The 17835-nt window shown below is 44.9% G+C and overlaps 1 protein-coding gene and 1 long non-coding RNA gene across 3 annotated transcripts in view; one reads left to right on the top strand and one right to left on the bottom strand.

The window, feature by feature from the left end:
* SEPTIN9 (septin 9) overlaps positions 1–17835 on the bottom strand; it is an 844294-nt gene that overhangs the window by 702344 nt on the left and 124115 nt on the right. The window lies entirely within an intron of this gene.
* The window catches only part of LOC146810002 (uncharacterized), a 93236-nt gene that overhangs the window by 51975 nt on the left and 23426 nt on the right, over positions 1–17835 (top strand). For both annotated transcript variants that reach the window (XR_014965616.1, XR_014965615.1), the window contains exon 2: positions 8143–8344. This is a non-coding gene — a long non-coding RNA (uncharacterized LOC146810002). The remainder of the gene's footprint in view (positions 1–8142; positions 8345–17835) is intronic.

Raw genomic sequence — 17835 nt, 5'->3', positions numbered from 1 at the left:
GCAGTCATCAAAGAAGTGGATAATATGGGTGCCAAATCACAATATAATAACCTACCAGCAGCTGAGAGGGCGGCTATAAAAGCTTTGAATGAAGATACCACCATCACTATAAAACCTGCTGATAAGGGAGGGGTGATTGTCCTCCTGGACACATCAGATTACGACCATGAATGTCTTCGCCAACTCTCACAAAACAAGTATTACAAGAGGACCAGAGAAGACCCCACTGGGAGATTAACGACGAGGATAAAATCCATCGTGGAATCAGAAGAAACACAAGGTTGGATCTCCAAGAACGAGGCAGAATTCTTGATAAACCCACAACCAAGAGTCCCGGCTTTTTACACTGTACCCAAAATTCATAAGAGGACCAATCCACCTCCAGGGTGCCCCATAGTTTCAGGGATCGGGTCATTACTTGAACCACTAAGCAAATTCTGCGATCACTTCCTTCGCCCTTTGGTAAAAAAAGATACCTTCATACCTACAAGACACCAGAGACGTGCTAAATTTACTAACTGACACTATCACCAGTGGAGAAATCGATCTGTTGATGACACTAGACGTGGAGGCCCTCTACACAAACATTCCCCAAACAGAGACACTCAGGGTAATAGAGGAACTCCTCCTTAAAGAAGAATGGGTGTCTAACACCCCAGTTTCCTTCATTATGGAATGCGCCACCATAGCCATGTGCGAGACCTTTTTTCAATTTCAAAACCAATTCTTCCACCAGACCCAAGGAACTTCTATGAGTAGTACATTTGCGCCGAGCCTGGCTTGTCTCTATGTAGCGGGATTTGAACGCCTCTACTTAACTGATAATAACATCTACGTCAACAACATCATCCTTTGGAAACGTTATATTGACGATATCCTTATCCTTTGGAAAGGAGATATAACGACATGTGACAGCTTCTTCACGTGGATCAACTCCTTGTACCCCTACCTGAAATTTACCCGGTCCACTTCCACCACTGAAATTCACTTCCTTGATCTCACCATCACTCTACGGCAGGGGTCTCCAACGAGTAGCTCTGGAGCTACTGGTAGCTCACCAGTACCTTCAAAGTAGCTCTCTGAGGTGAAGTCAAGCCCAGTATCAAATTCAGAGAGTAGGTGCCTATTAAAGAAGGCAGCACCGATCATCTCAAGACCCTTACAGTGACAGCCAGCCAAACTTATGACAGTAACTAATACTAACACTCAAACACACACTATGTCGGCTTATAGGGCCTGCTACATGATAGTCTGTATCCAATCTCAATATAATTAAGCCACAAGGAGATTGACCATGTTGTAGTCTCTCCTTTATCAGTCACAACATGTGTGTGAAGAGTGCACCATCAAAAAAGTATGGCAGCAGTAGCCTGAGCTGTAATCAGTGATTACCCACCAAAGTGCGGGGCTGCAGGAGTCAGAGTGAAAATGTGTCAGTTAGATGCATGATCAGCTCAAGACCCGAGGAGAACAGGGTATGATCCAGACCAGAAAAAATTAAGAGATTCATCAACATTTATGTGTGTGTCCATAATAAACACTATTGCTTCTTGAAACTATGCCTGGTGCCAAGAACCGCCAAATATATATATGCTAGCCCCAATCATAAGAGTGTTATCTTTGGCATAATTGTGACCATTCCTGGCATAAAAGTGCCAAAGGCATAATAATGGTCAGCCTTGACTATTTTAGTGTTTTTGGTCTAGTTGTGGTATACTGGCAGCCATCATAGACCTACTAAGAGCATGACTTGTCTTTATGTACCTATTCCTGGCATATTAATGGCCATGACTGGTCTTATCCCTGATCCGTTTGGTTTCCAGCCTTGGCACAACTGTGGCCCTAGTATAATGGTGGGATTTACTGGCATAATCCAGGCATCTGTGGTGATATGATGAGCATCCATGGCATATGACTGTAATACCTGAGAATTCAAAGCAGTCTGTCCATATGAGGCATTTGTACATGGGAGTACATGATGAAAATTACAAGCTAATATTTTGAGACTGCATTTCTCAAAAACTGAAAACTGATATTTTAAAAGCAGTTTTAGTTTTTAAAAATGGGTTTTCTTCTGGAAAATTGAGTTTGTTTGCCCACAGTGGAAAGTGGTATTAGATAGAAAAATGTGCATTTTCAGAAACTGGTGAATGATAATTCAAGCTGAGCTGGGGAGACGTACTGCTGTGCTTATGTCCTTTGTGCCACTGGGCATGTCAAGATTTGAATGTTACTTCATAAGTCAAGGGGAGGCATTTAATATTGATGAGCTTTTCCTCAGCATTTCTGCTGGCAACCGTACTTGGTATACGTGGGTGGTAACTACTGAAAATCTTGCATTGGGTGGTGATAGTGCAGTCACTATTTTATAGTTATAAAATTTGCTAGTAGCTCAGGAAAACTTTCCTTGAGCAGAAGTAGTTCTCACTACAGAAAAGGTTGGAGACCCCTGCTCTACGGGAAGGCATCCTCTCCACTCACACCTACAGAAAACCGACAGACCGGAACAGTCTACTGTACGAGAGTCATCACCCTAAAGCCCTGAGGGGCAACCTGCCCTTTGGTCAGTTCCTGCGCCTCCGTAGGAACTAGGATACTACCGCCAACTACAAAAGGGAGGCCATCACTTTGAGCAACAACCTCAGAGCACGGAGTTACCCAAACACCATCATTAAAAGATCAAGTAAAAGAGCCCTCAATAACAACCGAGAGGCGTTATTAGAACCGAAAGAGAAAAAGACAGAAGAAACCCTAACTTGTGTGACCACCTACACATCTGAATCTAATGGAGTACAGAAGATAATTGGAAAAAACTGGAAGATTCTCATCACGGGCAAACTGTTGTTACCAAAACCTAGGTTAGCCAATAAACGCACTAGTAACTTACGTGATATCCTGGTACATACCCGTCCAAAAACTACCAAACCAATCTCACAGGGGACCCTGTGGGGTACAACACCAGTACGAGGACACCACCCCTGTGGCGAATGTGGACTATGTAACCTGACAAAGACTACTAAAGAACTCACACTAGAAGCAGGGAAGGTCTGGACCCAAAAGAGTCACACAAATTGTAATTCCAAAAACTGTCTGTACCTGATTACATGTCCCTGCAACTTGAGATACATTGCGATGACCACACGCACCGTAAAAATAAGAATCATGGAACATCGAAGTAATATACGATGCGGTAGATCCACTACAAAAATGAGTACCCACTATATCTCACACCAACATGGACCAAACGAACTACACTGGACAGTGCTCGAAAGCAATCCTACCTGGTCCAGCCAAAAACTCTTTGAAATTGAACAGAGATGGAATTTTCGCCTTTCTACACAAGAAAGGGGCTTGAACGATGACATCCCGTGGACAGAGATAACCTAATATTACCTATACTACAGTGGATGTACATTAGACAGATCCAGCCTATTCTGCTCACTCATGACACACGATGATATCCACAAACACATTTCATTCCCTGTCCACTGCGCAGCCTGCACTTAGAGTAAACGCAGGGACTTCTGTCATTTGACACCCTCTTAGACACTGGTTCCCTTGCACACTCTACTTGAATATTAACTACTACTCCCGAACCATAGTTTATATCTACGCCTATTTTCCCGAGACTACCCTGTATCTGTACGCCACTTAGATACCACCAACAGACACTGTGTGTTATGGTTTTGTGAGCGTTGTTAATTACCCTTGGACTTTGGTAAAATCATTTACACTCAGCATCAACACGATCATTAATTATGATCATGTTTTCATTCTCGTTATCACATGCAGCCCCCCCCCCCTTTGTTATGTGCCCATTTTTAGACTCGGTATGGAGTCTTTCCTTCACATAGTCAGGCATCGCTCGTTAGAACAATATGATGCCCCCACGTGACCTCTCGCGAGAGCTCAGCGCTTCGCTCCGTTTCAACTACCCGGGCAGACCACAGTTGCAGCAATATGCAGGTGAGGACCAGACTCGCGGTTACAGAGACGTACCCGCACCCATACTACCGTAAGTCCATTACGATTACCTCGATCGCATTGCCATCTCCCTTCCAACCACGCCGCTACCGCGGCAAACGAGCCCCTGCATGTCGTTATTATTGTTTATATCCCTCGCACGTCCTTTCCTGGGCGGTACCCTTTTCTGAGCAGTACGCTAGTCTTTCAATGCATCCCATGTATTTCACTAAGATACTCGAATCCGGTACATTACAGTATGGAACACCCGCCCTCATGCATGCCACCGAGGAACGCGTTTTCAGAGTACGGAGCCTCACTCCGGGGCTTTCTTACAATTTAGCACACTGTAATACTAGTACCAGTTATGTCGCCCCTTATCCTTATCACCATGTATTTGTATAATAAAACCGTCCTATACAGAAACGCCCGTTTACCTCACCAGTACGGCTCTCTCCATGCACCTCTATTACGGTACCAACCGCCGGTGACACACCATGGAGTAGACCTATTGTCTTTTTAAGAGTTTATTTTGATTGGCTAGTTTACAGCCCCATCGTCCGATTGAGGCTGTCAGACTGGGTACCGTGAGGCACTAGCAAGGACTCTACTCTCACCCACCTTGTTTGCGGAACCCACATATCTCGGCCCACGTCCACCTACGTCTATGCTGAGGCGGACCTTCACATCAGTGCATGATACCACCCTTATTCTCTCACCTGGTGCATGCATATACAATTATAATGTCCCTCTCCCTCTTCTCATTCAGTGGGCCCGTTCCAGTGGTCGGGTCATCTGTTCTTCACCTATGAGGCCTCCTATCCTACTTTATTGAGGTAAGACCTTACGTAGTAGTCTTCCCTGACTAATCCTCTCTTAGACTACGTTAAGGGTATACCTCATTAGTTCTAACGGACTTTTTTATTTTTTATCTCTTACTCTCACATGAGTTATAATGGACTGTCTTATCTCTTACTCTCACGTTAGTTCAGATATATATTTTTACATTTTAATCTCCCCCTACTGTCTAGATACCAGACTAGAGACCTCCGCTTCTAACATTGGCCTGAATGTTGGATAGGTTTACCTCCACCATTTGTTGATGGTATCTCTTTGTTCCCTCTTGCCCTCCTTTTTCCCTCTCTTTTTTGTCTCCATCTATTTAGGTGGAGCACCTCTATGACAACCCTGAATTAGGGCTTGTATTTACTTTGGGGTACAGCCCATCTACTAAACCAACCGACAGAGGTCGTCAGACATTTAGATCTAACTTCGGTCCTGATGAAGTGTCGCTCTATCTCGGAGCAACATAGACACGAAACATGTTGACCCCAGTCAACGATAGGCTACCCAGATACCTTGACTCATTGCAGTAGCCCCACCGATTTTACTCAGTCCCAGCCCAGATACCTTTATTAAAGAATTAACAGGGCCAGGGCCTATTTTATTCACCTCCATATACAAAACTAGGAGCCACTGACCTCCTCCACTCACACACAAAATTCACAAACGGCGTTCTCAGATCAGAAGATCTCCGCTAAAGATGCCACCAGGCCCGTTGGACATTGCAGCGCCGGTCCGACGAGGAGGGCCCAATGATGAAGCATGACACCCTAACAGGTGTGTGAGGGCATTAAGATCTGAAATACAGATCTCCCCCGAGTCCACAATACTACAGGCGGTTAATGATCCTTATCACCCCTGCCAGAAGAGAGGAACTGTCTCCTTACTGTGAATCGATGTTACCACAACGTCAGAGTGAGTCAGGAAAATGCTCAGAGTGGAGGACAAGCACTCCCAGCAGATAGATCGGGATGTGTGATCCTCTGATGGTCCTGGTAGCTTATCTCGGTCAGTTACACAGCTGCAGTGTCCATAGAGCTCTGTGTTTGCCAGCACATCTGAAGAGGAATCCACCACCTCGGATTGGGCTGCCAATTGCTGTCTATAGTCAAGAGTCTGTGCACAGATGAACATACAATGAGTGGATCAGCTGCCAGCAGGGTCCAAGGAGGTTGCATCTTCTTAAGTTCTGATCAGTGACATGGTTTGTGCATTTTCTCTAGGAAACGTCATTTACCCCGCATTTTTTACTCCGCATGCTTTACTCTACAATAACTTTTACAACGTTGGGTTTAACACCGCAAAACTGTTACAACGCATTTCCCAAACTAATGCCCCCCTGGAGTTAGAAAAGTAATTGCATTGGAATAGGGAATGCGTTGTAACAAATTGTGTTGTAAAGGCCTGCGTTGTAAAAGATTTTGAGGAGTAAAAACTGCGGGGTAAAAGCATGCAGGGTAAATGCATGCGGGGTAACATCACATAGCCATTTTCTCTGGAGTGGTAGTCCTAATCCTAAAACTGGGATTTTTTTTAGACTTTGGATACAGAAATCCTGTACCAAATATTTAATGGAATGCCATAATTTGGATTCCTTCAGACTTATGACTTAAACATCATATCCAGAGCACAACTCTACTCTGGCACCAAGATCCATCTGCCTATGTCCAGCTTCTCTGCTGCTGCCCTGGAATGGGATCTGGATATTCAGCTGTTTCCATTTCCAGATGCGTTCCCTTCTGGTGCTGTACAACATACTGCGCATGCTGAATGCTCTCGATGTAGGATGACTATATGCTTTGCAAAAGTTACTTTAAACATATTGGATGTGAATTCATTTTTCCTTTACACGTATTTTAGTGACCTTTCGGAGTGACTGTGCTTCTTTGTCATGTACTTTGGTCCCTTAAAAGCCTGCTATCAGGAAGAGCGCCCTGTAACCCACAATCGAGACAGTCGCTCCTGGCTCAGGATATCTGTCTGAGGGGGAAAGATATTTCCCAGATTAGAAACATGAAGGAAGGCGTTGCTGTTACAGGCCTTGGACAGATCTTGAGCCTTGTAATCTGAGTTTTAAATTTCCTGGCAGACGCTTGAGCCTCTAAAAGCCCTGCAACCTGAGAGACCTCGATGCTGCCAAAAACCTGACGGTTTAAGGTATGTGTAACCCAAGGGAATTCATTGCTAACCAAATTCTGCGGCTGTCAGAGCCGAATAACATGTGACACAGCAGTGCAATTATGCGTTCTAAACCTTGTCAATCTGTGTAATCTGAAGGAAACGCCCCTAGACCTTTGTCCCTCTGTGCCGAGAACTAGGACCACCTCAGTCTGTAACATATGCTTAACCTGGGAGATAGCTTTGCTGTCAGAAGCCATGCCACCTGAAGGGCATGTCCTGAATGTATCATGTGTTTGTAACCCAAGGGCAGGCTCTGCTGCCAGAGCTCGGAGACAATAAATTCTGTAGAACCAATGGCACAGCTTTGATGTTGAATACTTGAGCTTCTAAGATAGGTGTACAGTGTGGTCATTTAAGATAGCGCTGATGTGTTAAGTTTGAGCCTATGAAACGCCCATGACCTGAAGACGAGTTCTGAGCACTCACCCTAAGTGATGATTCTTACCCGAGGGATCACTGCTCCAGTCTGTAAGAGTTGTGTCACCCGAGGCATAGCTCTTCAGACTGATGGCCAAACCTGTGAGATCCTTTTGACGTGGTAGGAGGGTATTGTCTCTGAGTCATTAGCCTTTTAGAGCTCTTTAACCTGAGTCACGGACTTGCAGACTGAGTTCAGAGTGATCTGTGTAACACGAAGGACAACTCTGCTGTCAGAAGTCTTAGACTCTAATAACTGTAACCTATGGGCATAGCCGAGTTCTAAGTCTTCTAGAGTCCTGTAATCTACCCGGGACGCATCTTGCCTTGCCATAAGCATGCATGTGTTGATATTTCTAAAGCACAAACCTATCTGACTCGTAATTGACATGAGGCACGCCCCAGTGGAGATAAGAAGGGGCAGGGGGCAGAGAGGAGGTAGAACTTGTGAAGAGGTCAGTATCCGGTCATACATCTGCCCTTGAGACCTACCCTTCCTGCGAGATGCATCAAGCTCTGTCTTTAAACCAGGAGCCACTGACACCTGGCTTGGCAGTTAGGACTGAACTGTTCCCATGACGCACAGGGTCAAGACTGATTTGCATATTGTCGGTTCTCAACTGGGGTGGCATGGTGAGCAAAAGAATGATGGATTTAACCCTGATCTCTTGGCTGGGGGTTGAATGTTTTGATTTGTTCTGCATTCCCTCCATCAATTGTGTGTCTTTTCCCTCCAAGTTCTGGGCCTCAGAATACGGTTCTGCAGCTGAGTTTCTGCCAAATCTGAAGCAACACCGTGCAAAGCCCGCAAAGCCTCACCGCACAGCTGACTGCTCTTGGGACCGATTCTAGACAACAAAAAGCCTCGCCACAGAGCCTCCTCCAACCGATGTCGGACGAAGCAAAGCTTTGACGTGCAGACTGTGCCCCAGGATCCAAGGTACTGTGTTCAGCCCGCGCTTCATCACGGTTAGCCTAAACTTTGGATTTGCACCAGTCCCATGCGAAGTACAGTAACCTTTTTTAGCGCTGCCTGATTCTAAGAACTTTATTGCACTTATTTCTTCAACATTCAATATCTCCACTTCTACTTGATGGATTGTGATCATTTTGGTCTTGTTTTACCCAGATAAATATTCTCTATTCTTCTAATCTGTTGTGGAGTTTTTTGTAGTGTATTGACTGTTTCGTTGTATGGATTGATTTCTTTTTTTATTTAAGTTTACCTATCTCGTCGTCTGTCAACTTCTTCCACCGGCCCCGCCCACCACCCCACCACTCTTACCTCTGCCGGCCACACCTTGGTGCATACCTCTCACAACTAGAGACCCGATTTCTAACATTGCTGATCATTCATTAACATTTTGATGGCTCATGCAGGCCCTGTTCGATTAAAGAATGTTTAAAGGCACTAGGTAGCGAAGCAGAACAATGTTATACATTTCAAAATTCAATTTTTTTGTAACATTAATCAGCATTTCCATTTGAAGTGTATAAGATTTATGCCCATACCACACTAGTACCCTCACAACACTGAGTACATTTGAGCTGTTGTTAGAATACATCAATATTTATTTTTCATCCAAAGGATGAGGTTAAATGCACATGCAGCAGGGACCAGTTGGGCTCAGCCTGATTGGTGTCAAAGTGGTGCAGAGACAGAATATTAAATCAAAATTATCGACTGGTACAAATATATAGTTGCAGATATTGTGGGTCAGAAATATCGACATAAAGATTCTCGTGGTCAAGAATATCGATTTTAGGTAAGTAATATCGATGTTAAAAATGTTGAAGTGTTTAATATCGTTTGCAAAAAAATTGTTGTTAAAAATATTGTTTGTTTATTAATGTTATGTATTTTAGTATTTATTTTATATGTATATGTTGTATGTTGTTTGTATTTTTAATATATGTGTTACATTTTTTGTAGTTATTATTTGAATTTTGCGTTTTTAGTTCCGTAGCGGGTTGTGGTTTTATAGGGGAATAGGGTGGGAAGTAATTTAAATATATTAAATGTATTGATTATTTTTATTTATTAATATTTTTTAATTGAGATGTTATAGTGTTAAATGTGTAAAGTAATTTATTATTAATTAATTAATAATTGGTTGTTAATTAATTTAATTAATTATGGTAACTGTAAAATGTATTTTAGATGTGTGTTGTAGTGTTTATGGGTGTTTAAGGGTGGGAAGTAATTTATTTTTAATTGATGAATTCATAATTGGCTGTAATTTTAATTAATTAATTGGTAATTAACTATGGTAATTGTGTAATTAATTTTAGGTATGTGTTGTGGCGTTTGTGTTAAGGGTGGGAAGTAATTTATTTTTAATAGATGAATTAATAATTGGATATTAATTAATTTTAATTAATTAATTGGTAATCAATTATGGTAATTGTGTAATTAATTTTAGGTGTTTGTTTTGGTGTTTATAGGAGTAAAGGGTGGGAATTAATTTGTATTTACTTAATTAATATATAGTTGTTAATTAATGTTAAGTATTTGATATGTATTTTGGGTAATTGTTTAAGTTTTGTGTGTGTTGGTTTTACTTTTAAAGGGATAAAGGGTGGGTATTCAATATATTTTAATTACTTTATTATTAGTTGCTAATAGTAATAGTTTTTAATTTATAAATAAGTTTTAATTGTGTTTTATTAATTTAGAGTTTAATTTAGGTGTGTGTTGTGGATATCATAGTGTTAAAGTGTGTATAGTCAATTAATATTTTTTTAAAATTAAAAATATTTTTTAATTGATTATTAATTATGTTTATTTTGTAAACAATTTAATTAGAAATGTTGATGTGTTTTGTTATTGGTGTGGCATTTAACATTGCGGACGGTGCTGCTGGTTGGCTGGCTGGCTGCTACAATGCCATGCTGTGCATTTCCGTGCACTACGTGGCAGGCACCACACGGTGCCTGCCACGCAGTGCAGGGAAATGCTACCCCCCCAGTGCACCCCCCAACACAGAGGGGGCCCGCAACAGGCCCCCGAATCCAGCCTCCGCCTGTGTTTTCGCGGTGGGATGACCGCCGCGAAAAGACAGGCGGAAAGGGATATCCTAATCCCTACGGCGGTGACTGCAAGACACCGCCGCAATGCTGGCCTGTGTTTTGGTTCCACAAGGCGGGCGGAAAAGGACCACCTTGCAGAACCGTGGCGGATGGATTTTCCGTCCGCCGGGGACAGATTGGGATTCCCACCACCATCCTAATTCGTCGGGGAGAATATTCTGTGTGATGGGGGAAGGACCGCCACCGCTGGCCTGGTGTTGGCGGTCCTTCTGCTATCCTAATGAGCCCCTTAGTCATCACGCTGTTGGACATAGCCAACTGTTTATCTGCTATATGAAGTATATAAAGTATAGAAAGCAATCCCTTTTTCTACTTTTATCCCAGCACTGCCAAAAGCAGGGTTTAAAGTGATAAACCGCATTTGAGCAAGCATATAAATAACATTTGGCAATGCTTGTGTTTACGTGCTTTGGCACATTAAAGTCAGGCCTACTTGCTTTAGCAATGCTTTTTCTACCAGAGGGGATGGAACAGGACCAAAGTTATAATCCATGGTATGGAAGCACACGAGGTCAGAGGCACAACAGCTCATTTATCAGTGAAGTTTCACAGTTGCCAGTGTGCCAGCTCACCACGGTCACACACTGTGATCTTGCACAAGTCTCTGCTTCCAGCGCCTCAGGGGCTCATCTGTACATTGGAAACTTGCAAGTCGCAGTGCGTGATTTGTGAAGCTTCAGCCAACTGCCGAGGAGAGCAAGTGGGGCATTCTTTACGCCTGTGTGTTAGTTCGTGAAGTAAAGCATTTGATAGAGATTTCTGCATCTCAGGTCGAGTTTCACCAGAACCACCAAGCTAAGTCCAATTTAGTGTTGCATCTTTGGCCCCTCTCTTACAGGGGAACCACACTGCCTTCTGCCGGCGCGTGGGGCACGCTGCACACAGAGGCCTCGCCCAACCTGCATGTGAAAGAAACCAGCCTTTGCCGAACCACGCATGTTTCGCACGGAGGAGTCCAGGGGGCAGGCATTCCTAGGTGTTGAGAACTGTTTGCTCACAGGGATGGGTCGGCGGACATGCCCTCGCCAGGTGCACTCTGGGGACAGGCCGCTTTGGCGGGCACCTTCAGGGCTCCATTCAACAGGGCCTCAAGGATCCTGTTCTAATTGTTCGAAGGCAACAAGTGAACTCTGGGCGAGGTGTAGGCGCTGGGTGTGGTGAGGCCAATCGCCGGTTTCCTCAGCTGCATCCGAATATTAATTGTTCGGCTAATCTGCTCTAAACCTCTGGGAGAACCTGCTTGCCTCAGTGGTGTTCTGAGCTTGTCTGAACGCCTCCCGTGTCCTCTCTGTGACTCGTGGGCTCTGTCAACTCAGACATCTCAATTATCAGAGCTGATGTAGGACAGCTCGGCCGGTTAATACACCTGCTGCAGAGATCTGCATGTAACCTGTGAACAGGGCTTTAAGAGGGATGACAAAACTCGCGAGTGTCTCATAGGGGCGTGGCCCCAGTTCTTAAGGGTGTGACTTAAAACGCTAAAGCTAAAAATGTGTGCTTAGCTTATTGCTGCCCCACTGTATGTTGCTGCTTCTGTCCATTCATCCAGATATGTAACACAAGTAACATTACACCTGTAACAAGCCAGGACTATTGGCTCTGTCAATGATTGTAAGTTGCATAAGAAAAATAGGCAACAACTATGACTTCGTTGGGCATAATATTGAAAATGGTTTAGTTCTTGTGGGTGAGGACGAGGTTGTGGCCTAAAGCTAGAGCAGCCGACCTATGAGCTGAGAAAGCAGGTTCGAACCTGACGTCATGTGATTCAAAATAGTATTATGTCCTCGTAGCAATGTAACTGATGTTCATGTAAAGCGCTCCAGCCAGGTTTGCGCTATATATAAAACCGAAAAACAGGTCTCTTTGAAGTTACATCAAAAGCAGTGACTTTTTTTTTCACCCTGTGGGTAAAAATGGAGACTTAAACCAAAAGAGGACACTGTTCCTAAGGCTGGCTATCGGGAGTAAGCCAATAGCCATAGCCAGGAAAGAGCAAGAGGGGAGAGAAAGACCTAGGTATAGAGAGGGACCCACTAACAAAGAGGAAGAACTAGTCTTGCCTCATGTTGCCCTCACACACCCAGAAGGATGTCATGCTTCATCATCGGGCATTGGCTCCTCGTAGGGCCCGGCGCTGCAATGCCCTACGGGTCCCCCGGAGGGTCACTTTGGCGGAGCTCTTTTCAAAAACATGCCGGATGGTGCCTGAGGGTATGCGGGGTGTGGGTCCAAGTAAAGAGGGGAAAAGGTGCGTGCAAAGGTAAGTAAAAATATGAACAGGGGTTGCTAAAGCCAAAGCTAAAAACGGGAATAGTGGCCGTTAAAAACAGATTAGAACCCCATGGGTAAACGATTACCCCAACAGGCATAGATATACCTGTAGTAGATCGACATGTTTCGCGCCCCTATTGCCACAAGGGTCGTATGGCGCTTCTTCAGGATCAAAAGCAGAATGTGGTGAAGTGCACGTGAAGTGAGTAATTTAAAAACATATACCCTCATACTCAATCAGGGCGAGCCAGCTTCCTGTTTCCCATACAGGGCGGCGGTAGATTGCAAATGCTCCTGATAGGTACCTAGGATAGAAAAAACAGGATAGATTACACACAGTATGTGCATCAGTCACAACTTGATGCATCAAAACGTGCCACAATCGTGTGCACGACCTGCCACAATAAAAGTCACACAAGCCAGAACCTCGGGACATTCCCAAAGTTATCCATGTACCATCTTTCCCCTCCCGGGATTCATTAACTCAAAAGGAAGAAACCCTAAAGAATGTGTGTGTGCCCATCAGTACTGAAATCACATAGTTTGGTCGGTATGGTGGAAAAGCACCATGTCAGATGGAGAGCCGAAGCATCTAAAAGATTAACAAAATCCTAGCCCCCAGAGTGGCTGTACATAGGGCCAGTCATAAATGGTTACCAAATCACGTCATACAAGGTTACCTAATTCTATAATAATCATCACAGAACGGGACTCATAACTAAGCCAAAAAATAGTTACACCAGAAAGTCCTTACCCAGCATAGTCAAGAGAATACCTGCTGTGGTCAGAGACGCTGGACTGCCACACCTACTCGGACTGTAAATGAGAGTAATCAATAAAAGGGAGCATAAGCAACAGAGCCCAGAAACCCTGCAGAAACCGAGCTCAATATGCTCGAAAAGCCCTTTCCCAAAAAGGCACTCGCCTTTACTTACAATAGTCTCCGGGTGCTGATAACAAAATACCTGCCCCGTCCATGCGTCTGCCATAAGAGTTCACAAGGAACAAGGCGTAGGTTAAATAATCCCAATGGAGATGCCTGGGCGGCAACTACTTCCGCGACGTAAATCTTGGGATACGTCCGGACGCCTACGTAGGTGTGAGCTCCTAGGGCGCATGCATATACCGGGAGGACTACTCACCCGCACATGCGCGTTGCTCTGAGTACAGAGTTTAAATGTTGTAATAGGAACTCTAACCAGGGTGAGTCCGACGTGTACTATGAGGTGACGCCAGCCAAGGTAATAGTATCAATAAAAACAAAAGAAATTAAAGAAAACCAAAGGTAGGGAGGGGGGTGTTGGTAAGGGGACACTAGCCCCACCCCAATGACGAGTCACCACAGGGCCTCAGGCACCATCCGGCATGTTTTTGAAAAGAGCTCCGCCAAAGTGACCCTCCGGGGGACCCGTAGGGCATTGCAGCGCCGGGCCCTACGAGGAGCCAATGCCCGATGATGAAGCATGACATCCTTCTGGGTGTGTGAGGGCAACATGAGGCAAGACTAGTTCTTCCTCTTTGTTAGTGGGTCCCTCTCTATACCTAGGTCTTTCTCTCCCCTCTTGCTCTTTCCTGGCTATGGCTATTGGCTTACTCCCGATAGCCAGCCTTAGGAACAGTGTCCTCTTTTGGTTTAAGTATTATGAAAGAGGAGCAAGGACACTGGACCGTAATTCGCTCCTCGGTCCCCCCCCCTTTCTTTTTGATTCAGTTGTAGCACGGCGGTTCAGCCGAGGGACCTACGTCTTTTCTATCCCTTCTATCCTTTCTTCTTTTTATTTCTTTTTCACACACAAGCCAGTACCTTCTCTATACCAGGGTATTCTTTGGAACCCCCTTTTTTGATGCCCTTGTCAGGGCTAGGATTCGATACCTCCGGCCCTGTGGTGACTCGTCATTGGGGTGGGGCTAGTGTCCCCTTACCAACACCCCCCTCCCTACCTTTGGTTTTCTTTAATTTCTTTTGTTTTTATTGATACTATTACCTTGGCTGGCGTCACCTCATAGTACACGTCGGACTCACCCAGGTTAGAGTTCCTATTACAACATTTAAACTCTGTACTCAGAGCAACGCGCATGTGCGGGTGAGTAGTCCTCCCGGTATATGCATGCGCCCTAGGAGCTCACACCTACGTAGGCGTCCGGACGTATCCCAAGATTTACGTCGCGGAAGTAGTTGCCGCCCAGGCATCTCCATTGGGATTATTTAACCTACGCCTTGTTCCTTGTGAACTCTTGTGGCAGACGCATGGACGGGGCAGGTATTTTGTTATCAGCACCCGGAGACTATTGTAAGTAAAGGCGAGTGCCTTTTTGGGAAAGGGCTTTTCGAGCATATTGAGCTCGGTTTCTGCAGGGTTTCTGGGCTCTGTTGCTTATGCTCCCTTTTATTGATTACTCTCATTTACAGTCCGAGTAGGTGTGGCAGTCCAGCGTCTCTGACCACAGCAGGTATTCTCTTGACTATGCTGGGTAAGGACTTTCTGGTGTAACTATTTTTTGGCTTAGTTATGAGTCCCGTTCTGTGATGATTATTATAGAATTAGGTAACCTTGTATGACGTGATTTGGTAACCATTTATGACTGGCCCTATGTACAGCCACTCTGGGGGCTAGGATTTTGTTAATCTTTTAGATGCTTCGGCTCTCCATCTGACATGGTGCTTTTCCACCATACCGACCAAACTATGTGATTTCAGTACTGATGGGCACACACACATTCTTTAGGGTTTCTTCCTTTTGAGTTAATGAATCCCGGGAGGGGAAAGATGGTACATGGATAACTTTGGGAATGTCCCGAGGTTCTGGCTTGTGTGACTTTTATTGTGGCAGGTCGTGCACACGATTGTGGCACGTTTTGATGCATCAAGTTGTGACTGATGCACATACTGTGTGTAATCTATCCTGTTTTTTCTATCCTAGGTACCTATCAGGAACATTTGCAATCTACCGCCGCCCTGTATGGGAAACAGGAAGCTGGCTCGCCCTGATTGAGTATGAGGGTATATGTTTTTAAATTACTCACTTCACGTGCACTTCACCACATTCTGCTTTTGATCCTGAAGAAGCGCCATACGACCCTTGTGGCAATAGGGGCGCGAAACATGTCGATCTACTACAGGTATATCTATGCCTGTTGGGGTAATCGTTTACCCATGGGGTTCTAATCTGTTTTTAACGGCCACTATTCCCGTTTTTAGCTTTGGCTTTAGCAACCCCTGTTCATATTTTTACTTACCTTTGCACGCACCTTTTCCCCTCTTTACTTGGACCCACACCCCGCATACCCTCAGGCACCATCCGGCATGTTTTTGAAAAGAGCTCCGCCAAAGTGACCCTCCGGGGGACCCGTAGGGCATTGCAGCGCCGGGCCCTACGAGGAGCCAATGCCCGATGATGAAGCATGACATCCTTCTGGGTGTGTGAGGGCAACATGAGGCAAGACTAGTTCTTCCTCTTTGTTAGTGGGTCCCTCTCTATACCTAGGTCTTTCTCTCCCCTCTTGCTCTTTCCTGGCTATGGCTATTGGCTTACTCCCGATAGCCAGCCTTAGGAACAGTGTCCTCTTTTGGTTTAAGTATTATGAAAGAGGAGCAAGGACACTGGACCGTAATTCGGTCCTCGGTCCCCCCCCTTTCTTTTTGATTCAGTTGTAGCACGGCGGTTCAGCCGAGGGACCTACGTCTTTTCTATCCCTTCTATCCTTTCTTCTTTTTATTTCTTTTTCACACACAAGCCAGTACCTTCTCTATACCAGGGTATTCTTTGAAACCCCCTTTTTTGATGCCCTTGTCAGGGCTAGGATTCGATACCTCCGGCCCTGTGGTGACTCGTCATTGGGGTGGGGCTAGTGTCCCCTTACCAACACCCCCCTCCCTACCTTTGGTTTTCCTTAATTTCTTTTGTTTTTATTGATACTATTACCTTGGCTGGCGTCACCTCATAGTACACGTCGGACTCACCCTGGTTAGAGTTCCTATTACAACATTTAAACTCTGTACTCAGAGCAACGCGCATGTGCGGGTGAGTAGTCCTCCCGGTATATGCATGCGCCCTAGGAGCTCACACCTACGTAGGCGTCCGGACGTATCCCAAGATTTACGTCGCGGAAGTAGTTGCCGCCCAGGCATCTCCATTGGGATTATTTAACCTACGCCTTGTTCCTTGTGAACTCTTGTGGCAGACGCATGGACGGGGCAGGTATTTTGTTATCAGCACCCGGAGACTATTGTAAGTAAAGGCGAGTGCCTTTTTGGGAAAGGGCTTTTCGAGCATATTGAGCTCGGTTTCTGCAGGGTTTCTGGGCTCTGTTGCTTATGCTCCCTTTTATTGATTACTCTCATTTACAGTCCGAGTAGGTGTGGCAGTCCAGCGTCTCTGACCACAGCAGGTATTCTCTTGACTATGCTGGGTAAGGACTTTCTGGTGTAACTATTTTTTGGCTTAGTTATGAGTCCCGTTCTGTGATGATTATTATAGAATTAGGTAACCTTGTATGACGTGATTTGGTAACCATTTATGACTGGCCCTATGTACAGCCACTCTGGGGGCTAGGATTTTGTTAATCTTTTAGATGCTTCGGCTCTCCATCTGACATGGTGCTTTTCCACCATACCGACCAAACTATGTGATTTCAGTACTGATGGGCACACACACATTCTTTAGGGTTTCTTCCTTTTGAGTTAATGAATCCCGGGAGGGGAAAGATGGTACATGGATAACTTTGGGAATGTCCCGAGGTTCTGGCTTGTGTGACTTTTATTGTGGCAGGTCGTGCACACGATTGTGGCACGTTTTGATGCATCAAGTTGTGACTGATGCACATACTGTGTGTAATCTATCCTGTTTTTTCTATCCTAGGTACCTATCAGGAGCATTTGCAATCTACCGCCACCCTGTATGGGAAACAGGAAGCTGGCTCGCCCTGATTGAGTATGAGGGTATATGTTTTTAAATTACTCACTTCACGTGCACTTCACCACATTCTGCTTTTGATCCTGAAGAAGCGCCATACGACCCTTGTGGCAATAGGGGCACGAAACATGTCGATCTACTACAGGTATATCTA

Source organism: Triturus cristatus, chromosome 7 (genome assembly GCF_964204655.1).
Source record: "Triturus cristatus chromosome 7, aTriCri1.1, whole genome shotgun sequence".
NCBI lineage: Eukaryota > Metazoa > Chordata > Amphibia > Caudata > Salamandridae > Triturus > Triturus cristatus.
This window is presented reverse-complemented; position numbering and strand designations above follow the sequence as displayed.